Source organism: Chinchilla lanigera, unplaced genomic scaffold (genome assembly GCF_000276665.1).
Source record: "Chinchilla lanigera isolate Chin_1 unplaced genomic scaffold, ChiLan1.0 scaffold00084, whole genome shotgun sequence".
Taxonomy (NCBI): domain Eukaryota; kingdom Metazoa; phylum Chordata; class Mammalia; order Rodentia; family Chinchillidae; genus Chinchilla; species Chinchilla lanigera.
The window spans coordinates 5,678,637-5,693,877 of record NW_004955485.1 but is presented as its reverse complement, the minus strand read 5'-3'; the positions used below and the strand labels follow the sequence as shown (position 1 = coordinate 5,693,877).

The 15,241-nt window shown below is 39.9% G+C and overlaps 1 protein-coding gene across 1 annotated transcript in view; it reads left to right on the top strand.

The window, feature by feature from the left end:
• Sorcs3 (sortilin-related VPS10 domain containing receptor 3) overlaps positions 1–15,241 on the top strand; it is a gene marked incomplete at its 5' end in the record, with an annotated part of 574,832 nt that overhangs the window by 355,035 nt on the left and 204,556 nt on the right. The gene's annotated exons all lie outside the window — the stretch shown is intronic.

Here is a 15,241-nt window from a genome sequence, read left to right as displayed (position 1 = left end):
ATCCATATTTCAAATGGAAAATGAGCTTGTCCTTCTAACAGGAAGTGTTTTTTTATTAACTGATGTCCCTTGATTCATGCATACTGTTTCACCCTGGTTTCACAAATTGAGTATAAATTTGCCGTATCATTTCCTTGCAGTTCTTTGAAAATGCTTCCTACACATATCTCATTTTCATTTCAGCAGAGATGAGAAACAAATGATCAGAGATGAGGAAACACACCAAAGTATATAGTATACATGATTATAGGCTTAATTTAACCTATTCCTATCTCTTTTTCAATATCTTATTTCAATTTCTTTAGAAAGTCGTGTGTAGGGGCTGGGGATTTAGCTCAGTGGCAAAGTGCCTGCCTGGCAAGTGCAAGGTCATGAGTTCGGTTCCCGGTACCAGAAAAAACCCAAAAAAAAAAAAAAAGAAAGTCGTGTGTAGCAATTTTTGCATTACATGACACCTAGCTTGTGTATGTGAGGGTGGGGTAGTGGTGACAAACATCTTAGAAATACAGTCACACTGGCATCTTTGCAAGCAGTGGCTTCCCCTTGTTCTCTCTGCATCCACAAAACTGCGTCCAGAATTAAAAGTGATGATTGCCTAAGCATGCTGTGAAAACCAGCGGCTTCACTGTTCATGGTACAGGGTGGAGAAGAAAGAGGGAAGAGACTTGGGAGTATTGCTGCCCACTCAATATCTGGTCTGTCCCCAATATGTTTGTTTCTTTCAGAGACCAACTATTGTCTCATCTGGAACTCTTCTTACAGTATTAAGACTCAGGGGTGGGAGGGACAGCAGCAGCAGTATTAAATGGTGTTTGTTTGGAACTACTAAAAATTTCAAAAGACTGAGGCAAAAATGGAAATGTTTGAATATTTGTTTCTCTGATACTCCAACTATATAAGTATACCCTTTGCTCAGCTTTAACATACCCATTTTGCAGTGGGCCCTTGCTCAGAAGCAGAGGCGGGAGGGGCAGCTATGGTCGCTGTTTCTGGAAGGAACAGGAACTCCCCGGGGGTGGTAAGGCAGTGAGTCAGCTAGGAAGTCAAGTGTACGGAGAGGGAAAGCGTAGGGGACTGCGTGAGCCTTGCACTGCTTCTGAGAAATTTAATTAAGTGGATGAAGGGCAACGTTTCTCTATCTTTGGCAAAGAGCAAGATCAGAATGCTTCGGCTGCTGTCCCTCCCACCCCTTTCCTTTCTGTAACAGAAAGAATAAATCCCCAGGTCCTAATAATTGTAGTTCATCTCTCCTCCACTCTGCTTCTTTCTTATATGTTCCCATGGGGAAATATAAAAGTCAGTGTCCATGCCGGCTAGTCAAGTGGTAGTTGAACATTCCAGTTTTGTAATTATCACTTCTCTGTTTCTGATGTGTAACTGCCGTGATTATTCTTTTAGGTGTCACAAGAGTCATAGAAGAAGAGCTCATTTTATGCAGTATATTTTTTTCCCAAAGACAGAATCCAAGGTTGTCTAAAGTCTAAATTGCTTGTGTTGAAGAGTCATGGTTTATATATATTAGGGGTGAAAATACTAATGTTTTGGAAGTACAAGGTGTGATCCAATGGACCTCACCTTGGCAATTTCACTTTTCCATGTCAGATTTATGATTTGTAAATTACAAATCTTGCAGTACTCCACACTTAAGTACTTGTGAGTACTTTAGACTTGAAGTACTATGTTTATTAGCAGTCCTGAAATGGAAAGTATCTGTTAGTTTGCCGGGGCACAAATGTGAATCCCATGCATGGTGGGGCTGCACGTCTGCTTGCATCAGACAACCCCGGAGTGAGCCTAATTTGCTGCCAAGAATCCGCACCTCACCCTGCTGCTATTGATCTCTACTCTTCAAACAACAAACTTTCTGAAACTACTTTTCCAGAGAGATGGCATAGAGCGAACTGGCTTTGGGCGTGGTGGGGCGATGTTGATGGGAATGCAACATTGAGATGAGAGTGGTGTTCTGAAGACCTTTGATGTGTACTGTGGAGACAAGCAGAGCAGAAGTGTGGTTGGGAAGACACACTGTCCACATGTTGCTGTCTATCAGTGGGACACCCGCAGATGTCTAAGGGTGGGTCCCTGTGAATATCTTTCTCCCATGCCACCTTTGGTCAGTGGACAGCAGCAGCTTGGAGGGGACTCCTGGGGAAGACACCGTGCTCTAGGAGAGACTCTGTCAAGGGCACAGGAGGAAGAAGCGACCACATCCGTGCATCCTGTCTGTCCTCTCACCTGCGGTGATGCTTGTTGGAATGATGGTAGAAGTGCACTGGGCATCATGAAGGTTGTCATCATCACCGTTTCATCTTTAGGCCCTCCAGTGTCTGTGGGATAGGCAGGCTGTAGTATTCATTAACACCCATAGTAAAAGCTTCGTCTAGAGGTACAACTTTCTTTATGGATTCCAGATGTTCTAACTTCATCAACAGAGATCACACAGGAGTCTCGCACCGTGGAGTGACTCAGCCATCAATCCCATGTCCCGGAGAAAGGGACAACAGATGCAAAAGCTCCTCGTTTATGTGTGACTCTTCTATTCTTGATACCTGGTCACTGGATGATTGCTCAGCCTGTCTAAGGCTGCCCATTCCTCACCACAGCTGCTTCAGAAACGAGGATTAGCAGGAAGCGTCCACAAGTGAAATAAGTATCCTAACATTTCCCTTTCATTCTTCTCAGTCACTGAGCAGAGTTATAGTCACAGGGGTAGAATTTTTCTGTTTTTTTCTCCTCTCTCTCTCTTACTCTCTCTCTCTCCTTTTTTTTTTTTAATCCTACTGAGCTGCAAATGAATAGTGCTTGCACTCTTCCCTTGGGAGGTATTTAACAGCCAGGCAAGTTCAGCAGTGGGAAGATTGTTTTCCCTGCACATTCCGTGTGAGTACTTGTTGTGGTTTGCAGCTCCGTCCCTTCGGCCCCACACTCTCCCAAGTGTCCACCTTCTATGGGCATCTCTTTCAGTGCATTCCCAGAGGGACTGGGCCTCCTGTGTGTGTCTGGACTGGCCTCTCAGTACTTCTGGTCTCTATTTTATTCACTTGTATAAAATCATGAAGAAGAAAAGCATGTCTTCCTCTTTGCTCACCTCTCTTCTTTTCCCTTTAGTTATTCCCTCTCTCAAAACGGCAGGATCTACCTCTTCCTTGTCATTACTGCACGAAAATGTTCTGATAAAGTCATACATCTAAAATGTCAGGGACTTCAATTCCTACCCCTTTTCTGGGGTGTTTGGATTGCAAGATGGACTGGTCTTGAGAGCTGGGAACCCTCTAAGATGCCAACAGATGCAGTTGAAAAGTTCCAGATCCAATCTGGCAGGGGATGCAGAGAAAGGGTGCTTTGGAGCCTGATATCTGATCTGTTCTGCTGCCTGATTGCAGGCTGAGGAGTGGCCGCTGGGTAGGGACAGATAGATTGTGCTTAGCTTGACCTTCATACAACAGATGTCTAGGGGCGGGTGTGCCAGAAGCTTCTCCTCACTTCTTTCAGACGAACCATGAACAGTGCAGGGGAGAATGGCAAAGCAGAGCAGCTCTTCCCGGAGTGTGTAGAGAGGAGGTGCTAGGGCAGTGTTCTTTAGTGGGGAAAGGGTTGATATGGAAAGAAAGAGTACAAATTTTTCGTCCCAATCTTCCCTCTCTGGCCTTTCATCCCCTTTGTTATCCCAGCTTATTTTTGTGTGCATATGTTCTGTTACACATAGCCTAAACATATTACATATGAATCTGTATGATCTATTTCATCTCTTAATGTCCTATTATGGTGATTTTATGTCATTATAAAACCCTTATAATCATCATTTTTAATGATGCAAAGATATATACTTTATTACTCTGTTTTACTGAAAATTCCCATTTTTTCATTATCATGAGTAATGTTTCATTGATATTTTTATGCATAGTTCTTTAATAACCAGGATTAGGTCTTGGGCCAGTGTCCTAGGAGGCCCATCAGAAATAGAAATGGCTAAAATGTTACACATTTTAGCATATAAGGTTCTACTTCCTCTACACCTGATATCCTGTCTTTTGTCTAGGACCACGTCCTCTATGTTCCCTTTGTTGGTGTCAACCTTTGCTGTTGCATTTTGCCTACTGTTTGAGTCTGCCCTCACCATAGAGAAATCTCACCAAGTGTTGACATTCCTGGGACCTGATGCTCAGACTCTGTGGATCTTGATGGTTGATTAACAGAATTGAAAGCCCTGTCCTCAACCTGAGTGAGACTTGCTTGAGGTTGTCTTTCCTTATTCTATTGTATTTTACATTTTGATATCAGGGTTGCATTTGTTCTGAGAATACTGTTGATTATGAATATGTATGCATATGTGTGTACTCGGACACATGAGCCATGTGTACTTACTTCACTTAACGTTAAAGTATCTCATCCATCTGTGTTCTGGACACCTATATTGGCCAGACAGACTCTTGAATGTATGAAAGATGCAGGTCAGTGAAGCAGGCTGTGGAAGTAGGGACTAATCACCTGGAGATAATGTGCCTGGAGTGACCGCTCAAGCACTTCTTGCTTAAACTTGAACCCTGTAGGTTTCACTTCTTCTGGAATGTGTCCTAAGTTTCGCTTCACAGTGGGTGCAATCTCTTCAAAAAGGAACTCATTTTGACTGTAGATTATGGTTCTGAAGAACGAACAGCCAAGTCATCCTGCAGATATTAATCCATTATCTATGACAGAGGTAAAGTTAAGGAATAGGTGGGATGGTTTAAGATGCTTCCAGGAAAATCAAGATCTTTTCCAACAAAGTGAACGTTATTGGGCTAAATTTTTGATGCTGCCTTCAAATGTACCTCCATAATTTTGCAAACATAGTAGTTTGTAATCTCAAGTAATGGGATTTAGGTATTGACCTGATATAAGGGATCAGATTGAGAGGGCATTTGCAAACCAGGGTATGCCACAAATAGTATTTTATTCAGCTCTCCCTTACATATTCAAAATGGTGCAGCAAATTAAAAATATGTTACATTCAAAATAATATATGCGAGGTCAGGAGGGGAGATGTGAAAGCTCAGCTTGCAGGCTGAAATTGCTGATGGGTTTGTTGGGTTTTCTTTGCTGGGTTTTCCTGTGTGGCTGGTTCAATCTTGATGGTGGACGTGCTGAGCAGAATGCAGTGACCAACATATATATAGGGTAGTCGGCCAGCACACTGGGGAAGACAGATGCTCAACTCTTTGGACGAGCTCCAGATGTGCGGGACTTGTGATTTTGCTGAGTACCTGCAAGTTCTATTGGGAAGAACTAAGGAGACATATGTAACTGTGCACTTAATACTTGTTTACTATGGGGAGAAGGGGTCATAGTTGACCCTTCCTTGGAAAATCTGAAAAAATTGATATGCGTTAAAGTTGGAACTCAGTTACACCCACTCACCTAATCCCCTGAAGCAAAAATTGTAAGATGCAAATGAAAACACCCTTCCTGTCTCCTTCTCTCACTTTTTGGTAAGAGTTACAGACACCTTGCTTCCAGATCCTTATTACTCTCAGATGATTATGCAAAGGACAGAAGAAATATCTATTCTGCTCAGAGACAGTGGATTCCCAGTGATAATAAATTTTCACAGGGAAGTAAAAATTTTATTGTTCTTACAATGGGTGAGACTCAAGCCTGTTACTGTCCTATGAGGGCAGAGGCAAGGAAGGCCCTCACATGGAGTAGAGCAGCCACATCCTCTATAGTCTTCCTGGAACTCAGATTGTTTATTCATCTCTTGCACGTTACAAGAAGTGAGAAGAGCTTAATACATTGAGAGTAGTGAGTTGTTCAGCAGTCTCACGAGTGGGGAATGTGAGAATGAGAGGACCAGGGAGAGGCTTAGGAAGAGAAGCACAGTGAAGACGTTGAATTGCGCAGCCCAAGGAGAAAATAGGCTATGAGGCTTCAGGGGGAGGAGCCACTGCTCTTCCCACTGAGGAAACTCATGAATTTTGCTCTAGCTTGATCTGGTGTCCATTCGCTTTGGTTGCCGTAACGGAAGACAAGGGTTTAAATAGAATAAATTCATTTTCTCCTCTTCTAGAAACTGGAATCTGAACCTGGGGAACCAATATGGCTGGTTTCTTGGGGAAGGCCTCTTCCAGCTCTCAGAATGCCATGTTCTTGCTGTGTTCTCTTATGATGGAGAAAACCAGTGTAAAAGCTCTGATATTTCTTCTTTTTGGTTTGATTGAATTGCTGTTTATTTTCTCTCCCTTTTTTAAATCTCCCGATTATATTTCATCAATTCCAGCTTCAGTAGAAATACTACTTTTTTTTGACTTATTTCTCCCACTTTTAAAATTTTTATTCAGTTTTGTGTTCTTTATGTTCTGCTCTCTCATTCCCTCCTATCCTCTCTCCCATTAACTTTTTGTCCTCTCTATTCTATTCCCTTTGTTTTTCCTTATCTTACCTAGCCTCCTGTCTCCCCCGCCTCTTCTCTGTTTCATAGGTGGGCAAATACATCAGCGGTTCTAACAACTTTGGAGCTGTCCTCAATTCCAGAATTCGCCTCCCTCCTCCTATATCCCATCCTTGCCCCTACAAATATCTTCTTTAAACCCTCAACAATAACGCTTAAACTCAACTAAAAGGCCTCCAGCAGAGTCTGACCTCATGTCACATTCTTTCGCCTATTCTTATTTTTCTCATCTATGTCTCCTCCTATTGACTCACACCCATCTTTCTTCCACCTCATCTATTTCCTTCACTGCTCCTTCCATTACTGCTGAAAACAATAGAATATAGGCTGCAAAGAGTATTGATAAAGTGTGAAAGTGTAAATGCAAGGCTTATCACATACCAGTATAAGTGATATATGGCTGGATCTGTTGATGCTATTAGAACCAGTAAAAATTCTTTCCTTAAATACAGTGACAATGTCTAAATCACTTAAATTAAATAGCTGAAGGGGAAAATACTATTTTAGTGCAAATAAAGCGGAAAAGATATCTTTGGAGGTCAATATTAAAATAAAACGATCTTCCTGTCAACTCCAACTTCCCCTCACCCTACCTAACCTCAACCTCAGGACCAAAAAAATAGAATATATAATAACAGTCCTCCAAGGTCTCCCAACTCTACCATGGAATGCTCAAGAGACACAGATGGACAGAAACAAACACCAGGTAGCTTTACAAATCAAATAAAGAAAAGTCAAGCAGGGGGCTGGGGATTTAGCTCAGCGGCAAAAACGCCTGCCTGGCATGCGCAAGGTCGTGAGTTCGGTTCCCGGTACCGGAGAAAAACAAAAAAAAAAAAAAAACCAAAAAGAAAAGTCAAGCAAATTTGAAATGTTCAAAGAAAGTGTAACCCAGAAGTTTATGAAATTATATAAAATAACCAATGTGGATATGGCAGAAACAAATACAGAATTGGAAGGGATGACCAAAATGGTTCAAAAGCAAATGACAAATTTACCAAACATACAAATTCTATGAAAATATATTAGACATTGTATAGAATTTATAATTTGCAGAAATGACCACTGTTAAGACAGGGTTTCTGAAATCAAGGACAAAATAATAAATTACAATGAATTACTCAAAGAAGCTTTGAAAGTGGTAAAAAAAAAAAAGCAAGAAAAATTTATCCAACAGTTATTAGAGAATGCTACAATCAACTTAAGGACAGTCAGGTTTAGAAAGCAGAAGAAACTATACATGGGAATAAAAAATTTGTTTACAGAAATAATAACAGAAAAGTTTCCAAGTACAGTATGAAGAAATACTTCAAAACATATGTAAGCAAGGCTTATAAAACAGCAAACAACTATGAGGAAAAAAGAGCTCTTCATGACACCTCTGAGTAAAAATTCAGGATATCCAGTAGAAAGACAGACTATTAAAAACTATCACAGAAAAGCAAAAAAATCATGTATTAAGATGAATTTATTAGTATTACAGTGAACTTCTCAGCACAAACATTTAAGGCCAGGAGAGTCTGGAGTAAAGTAAAGCTCTTGAACCGAACATCTTCCATTCCTGATTAAATGATCCTGCAAAACTTTCTCTCAAAATAGAGAAATAAGGTAATCCCTTAAAACAGAACAACTTATGGGATATATGAACTCTGAAGCAGCACTGCAAAAAAATACTAAAGAATATACTGAACAAGGACAATGAAGCCAGCAAAGACAGAAATTCAGATGGGATGGACACACCAGGCCAGGCAAATTAATAAATAGTGAAAAAAAGGAGTCAACAACAAAAAAGAAAAATGTTAGAAATAAATCACCACCTTTCAGTAATAACTCTCAATGTCAGTGGCCTCAGTTTCCCTGTTAAAAGTACAGATTTGTAAGCAGGATGAAAAGCAGAATGTAATGGTCTGTTGCCTGCAAGAAACTCATCTCAACCAAAAAGATATTCATGGACTAACAACTAAAGAATGGAAAACTACCTTCCATACACCAGGACAGAAGCAAGCGGGGACAGCAATTTTATTCCCAGACAAAATAAACTTCAAACTCAAACTGATCATAAGAAGCAAAGAAAGTAGGAGGAGGAGGTTGGGGGAAGACCTGGACAGAGTCTTAGACTAAGATGAACTACCAAAACTAAACCAAGAATAAATAAAAATTCTGAATTATCCATTAACAAGCAATGAAATCACGATAGTAATAAAAACTATTAAGGACCTGATAGATCCACTGCTGTTTTCTCAAAGAACTTTAAAGATGTTAAAACACCAATACTCCTCAAAGTCTGTACTGAAATTGAAAAGGAAAGAGTGCCTCCAGACTCATTTCTGAAATTCAGTACCTCTCTCAACCCCAAAGCAGATAAAGACCCAACAAAAAAGAAAAACTACATGCCAGTCTCCTTAAAGAACATAGATGCAAAAATCCTTAATGAGATACTGTCAAATAGAATGCAAGAAATTACAAGGAGGATCATTCATCCTGACCTACTATGTTTTATCTCAGGGTTGCAAGAATGATACAACATACACAAATCAATAAATATAACCATAAGCAAGGATAAACCACATGATCATATCAATAGATGCAGCAAAAGCATTCGAAAACATCCAACACCCATTCATGATAAAAATCCTGAAGAAAATCGGCATAGAAGTATACCTTACTTGAATCTGATAAAAGCCATTTATAACAAACCATTGTCCAACATCATATTAAATGAAGAAAAACTGAAAGCTTTGCAGCTAAAATCAGGAACAAGACGAGGATGCCCATTATCATCTCTTCTGTCTAAAATAGTATTCGAAACATTATCCAGAGAAATCAGGCAAGGGAAGGAAATAAAAGGGATATGTATAGGAAAAAAGAAGTCAAATTACCATTATTTGCAGGTGACATTAGAAGACCAAAAATTCTATAAAAAAATTCATAGAATTGATAACCAAATTCAGCAAAATAGCAGGATACAAAATCTACACAGTCAATAGCATTCCTGTATACCATTAAGAAAAATTACATACCTAGAAATTAACCTAATCAAGGGAGTGAAAGACCTCTATGAAGCAAACTACAGTAATATGAAAAAGGAGATTAAAGAGGACACTGGAAAGTGGAAAGATCTCCCCAGTTCTGTGTAGGCAGAACTAATATTGTCAAAATGGCTATACTTCCAAAATTGATAGATATATAGACTTAATGCCACCCAAATAAAAACACCTACAGCATTTCTCACAGGACTAGAGAAAACAACCCTGTTATGGCTTCTGTTTAGATGTCTCCCTGAAACCTCACGTGGTCATAGGTTGGGCTTTTTCAGAGGGGGCTGGATCTACAGTGTGTGATGCTGAGATTGATTCATGGTGCTATGCTAGGCTCAAGGGCACTAGGATTAAGGGTGTGAGCACCACCTACCCTGAGTAGCCTGGATAAGATAAAATGGGCAGAAAGACACTGTTAATGTCCCTTTTTTGTTTTGCTACCTTCTGCCTCCCACAAACTGTTCCTCCTCTGTGGTTCCTGTCTGCCATGCCACCCTGCTGTGGAGCCAGCAGATTATGGACTGAAACCTCTACAAAAGGTGAGCTAAATAAACCTTTCCTACTTTAACTTTGAGTGTCAGGTATCTTAGCTCAGCAGTGAGAAAGTAACTAAGACCAAGCCTAACATCCATATGGAACAAGAGACTCAGAAAGCAAAAGCAGTGCTGGGCAGCAAGAGCAAAGCAGGAGGCCCCACAACACCTGTACCTGACTTCAACTTATACTGAAGGCTCCAGAGATACAAACAATATGATATTGGTACAAAAACAGACATGTGGATCAGTGGAACAGAATGGAGGATGCAGAGACAACCCCAGACACATTCAGCTATTTGATCTTTGTCAAAGACACATGCTGGAAGAACAGGTTGTCCATATGTAGAAGGCTGAAGCTTGACTCATGTCTCTCACCATGTACGAAACTAACATAAAAATGGACCAGCGATCTAAATGCTACAACAGAAACATTGAACCTACTGGAAGACAAGGTGAAACTCTTAAGTTATTGGAGTAGGCAAGCACTTGCTGGAAGACCCCTAATTGCACAAGAAATAACAGTAAGGATCAATAAATGTGACTGCAGCAAATCAAAGAGCTTTGGCACATCAAAGGAAATAACCAGCAAGAGTGAGCAGACAATGTATAGAATAAGAAAAAAATCTTTGTCAGCATGTACTCCAGCTATGTGAATAAATTATTTTTAAAAAGTAAAGACACTAATCACATCATGAGGACTTGTCCTCAACAAAACCCAATCACTTTTCAAATCTACATCTAACATATTACACTGGGGCGTAAGTCTTCAATGTATTTATTTTACAAAGATCAAATTCAATCTATGACAGGACATGCAATAGAAAAGAGCTTGGCCAGGAAGGCAGACTTCTAGAGACACAGTCATCAAGAACAATTCTGAGACAGACATTACTGCGATATGTAGGGTAAAATGGAGAGGCGTTACCCGTAATACAGAGAGAATTTTGAAAAGATACAGACGCATTTTCTTCTGCTTGTAGACACAATACTGCTTGATGTAGACATTCAGAGAAATAAAAAGGAAAATGATTACCCATAATGGCACTGCCCCCAGAATACCTCTTTGAGAAAAATTTAAGTATTATTTCATATTCTATTTCTGTTTTAGTGTAGTATAATTTTAAACATATATTTAACATATAGTTAAGCGTTGAGATCATGCTATTTATAAAATCATGCCTGAAAATTAAATTGAATATTTTCCTGTAACATTCTCTTTCCTCTTAAACAAAATTTAAAACCTGCATTTCTTGCATTGTATTCTAATTGATGGCCACATAATAATGTAAGCATTCTTTTATTCTTTCACTGCTGAGGTTTTACTATTAAAGAAGGCATTGGAATGTAGTTTTGAGAATCTTTAAGTAATTATTTGTACAAAGTCTGATTATTATAATTTTTGAGGGTGGACCATCAAAATAATATATATGAACATTGTTATGCCAAATTGTTCTCCAGAAAGACGAGCTAAAATTCCATTTCATTACACCTCATAAAATTTAATTTAAATATGTAATCTAATTTAATAGACAAAAAACGGATTTCCTGTGTTTTAATTTGCATTTCTTAACAGACCAGTAAGCTTAGACATGCCTTCATGTATCTATTAGCCATTGTATTTGTTTTATGGAACCATCTGCTTCTGTTCCTTCTTTATTATGGGTTCTTATTGTGTTTCAGTGTTGTCCCAAGTCTTCCCTGCATTATGATGTTTACCATGCTTTGTACTTTCAAAATATGTTGTCTTTATTTTTCCCATTATGTTGTCTTCTGTTTCTTTATTTCTAAATAGTGCCTTTAACCCGTGATTATATAAATACTGACTGCATGTTTTCACTCAAAGCTATTTTGTTAGATAGTATATACGGGTATCAGCAGTCCCCCATGTTTTTGGCACCAGGGACTGCACTTGCAGAAGGTCATTTTTCCCTGGAAGAGAAGGATGTGTTAGGGGATGAAGGAGGTTGGATGGAAGAGGGGGACAGATGTTGGGGATTAGGTTCTAGTAAGTGTGCAACTTGAATCCCTAGCATGTGCAGTTTGCAGTAAGGTTTCTGCTCAGACTCTGAGGCCCTACTGATCTTACAGGAGGTCGAGCTTGGGTGGTGATGTGAGTGATGGGGAACATCTGTGAATACAGAGGAACCTGCAGCAGCTCACCTGCTGCTCACCTCCTGCTGTGCAGCCCATTTCCTAACAGGTGACGGACAAGTTCTGATCTGCGGTAACATGTGACATAAAAATACCGAGAATTTCCTGACATTATGGTTTAGAAATCTTAATAGTTTATTATTTCATCTATTTAATCATTGTAATAATTTTTCCATACTCATGGATATTTCTAAGTATTATCAAATTTGTTTTGTTAGGTAAAATAGGGTAGAAGGGCCATCTTCCCACTTAAATCTGTGTCCCTGTATCACACTCTTCCTTCACATGGTTTCTTGTGGGTGAGCTCTGAGGCTAGGACTCCTGAGTTTGGTGATATCTGTCATCTTTTCTTCTGTTAGGCAGTTCTGTGTGCCCTGTAGCTCAGCAACACTACATTTAATTATTGTTTATAATGAACCCAGTATCTGACTGGGCATATCTGTCCGACAAGACATAACAAACAAAACAAAAATGGCAGCCTTCTTATTCAAAATAGTCATGGCTTACCTCATTCCTTTATGTATATGACTGGATTTGGAATTGCCTTGTGATGTTTCAAAACTTCCTCCGTCCTCTCATAAAGCACCTGATTATTTATCAGAATTGCAAAAAAGCTATCTATTCACTTGGAGAGACCTGAATCTTTTCCCAATGTCCAGTTTCATTTTTGGTCACCTGGTTTGTCTTTTTCTTTTATTTCTGTGTGTTTTGCCATGAAGTTATATAGGTTTCTTCTTCTTGGTCCTGTACATGTCTAATTCATGTCTTAGGAAAGTTTGGTGCTATTGTAACTAAAGGTATTTTGCGAATAACATCTCCTTTCAGATTGACGTGACTGAACTAGGCAAGCATGAGAAACAGCTGTGATTTCTCTGAGTGCATTTGTAGTTGATGAGCTGAGATTCTTTACACTATAAAAAATATTGCTGCAGCTTTAAGTGACTAAAAGACAATGATGTGGCTAAGGATTCGTTGAGGGAATATTTGGGATCTGGATAGAAAGAGAGTGCTGCCTGTGATAGCTGTGTGGCTTCTGCCATTGCCTTTAACTTCTGTGAGCAGAGTCTCCCCATTCAGAGAGGACACCGCTGTACCTGGTGCTTTGGTTCCTGGCTGAATGTCAGCCTGCACAGCGTGGTGCACAAGAACTTAATAAGTATTAGTTATAAAATTTGTAGTAAAATGACTTACAATATGAGAGGAAAATGGAAGAAATGATCATCCTTATTAATTTGGTAGCAAGTGACTCTTTAGAATCTCTTCGACACTGTGTTAGGATGTACTGGAGATATAACTTCTTTCCCAAATTCAAATCTCACTGCCTAATGAGGTTTGTGTTTCTGACTTGTTTTTCTAGCAAGTAGCCTAGGACTTGTTAGTATACCTGTTAACTACTATTCTTAGAGAAAATTATTTTGGGGTTGATGTTCCAAAAGTAATAAAATTCAAGAAATCATCAACTTAAGATCATGTTGTATTGATCACAGTGCTTCATCAGACGTGATGACAGTGTTCAGACCAAGCCTCGTAGACTGCTGAGGGACCATGACAAACATAAGGGGCACCTAAAAACAAAAGGAATTATTGTGATGGCTCAGAGGATGAGGGGCTCCTTCAGCTCCCTGGAGGGGCTGGGACTGAGAAACCCTGAAGAATGAGCTGAATTGTCAAACACCAAAGAGACAGACCTTCCTGGGAAGGGAGAATAATTGGAACAAAGTAAGGACCTGGTGTGTTTGAAGAGAAGTTGTAGAATAACTAGAATAGGGCCTCTTGGCCTCTGCACTTCGGATGTTTGGGTGGGTAACTGGCCCGTGCGCTGTAAGATGCATAGCTACTTGGGCTGCACCTGTCCAGGTGTGACAGCAGTGTCTCCATGCATTTCAGATATTCTCTGAGAGAGAACCATTTTGCGCTCCCTGTCCGCACCTTAGAATCAAATATACTTAAAGAAAAAGTTTGCTAGGGGCCGAGGGAAATAATGTCAGGGACCTCAACCAGATTCCAGTTGTGAAGTGCTCCAAATGCCAGATAATAGTATGGACTTGTCTCTTCGGTTAATGGAGAACATTCATCTTTTGTGCAAGGGAATGGCGTGATATTCATATTTTATGAAGATTTATTTACATCAGGCATTTCCTTGAGATCCCCAAGTGCCTCATTGTCCAACTCTCTGTCAATATAAGCTCCTGACTGTTCTCATGATGGGTGCAGATTTTCTAAAGCATCCTAATCATGCTCCATCAAAGAATTAGACAACTGCTATCTTTAGGAGTACACTGTGCATATTTTTGAAAGAATACGTTTTGTTTACACTTTACTAGATACAACAATCCTAAGAATTTTTTATTAAAAGTAATTATTTTAACACATTTTTATTATTTTTTGTCCTCTTCTAAGTTTTGTGCAGGGAAAATATTTTCTCACATCATTATAGTTAGATCGTGGGCATCTTTTAGATCTCTTTTTAGAACTTGTTTTTAATCTAAACAGTAGTCTGTATGTGTGCCTAGTGTTTATAAAGATTACTTTGGTGGTGACAGAATATTCCACTGAGTGATACACTCTTCCTTACGTGAAAGAATGACGGGGAGGTTAGAGTGGGAAGGACTAAGTGATTACCTGCTCCGGTGATTTCCCCAACTGTGCTCTCGGCAGCTCTCTGGGGGGTCTGACAAATTGTTCCAGGCGCCACATGAGAGGCAGAGAAGGCTATGGGGGGCCTTAATGAGTAGGACCTTGGCTCCTGTTTTGCTCCAGGCAAAACTACTCACGTTCTTAATTTGTTTTATCAGCCTTCTGGATTTCTTTCAGACAAACGACCATTTGTTAAAGGAGCAAATGAAAATGTTTAGACGTTCATTGATCTAGACCCGTCTTTTCCTTTCACAGAAGCTGCGTCCTAGTTTGATGGTGTCCGTGCTATCTTTCCTCAGTGCCTGCACAGTCTGGACGGTCTTACTCCACAGCGTAGACCCTTCTTGAGGACTTGAAGTCTTCGCACATGACCTAGCCCTTTACACTAGTGAGGACATGCTGTCAGTGAGTTCCTGTGGATTGGTGAGAAGATAGCTGTCCACGCTGCCGTG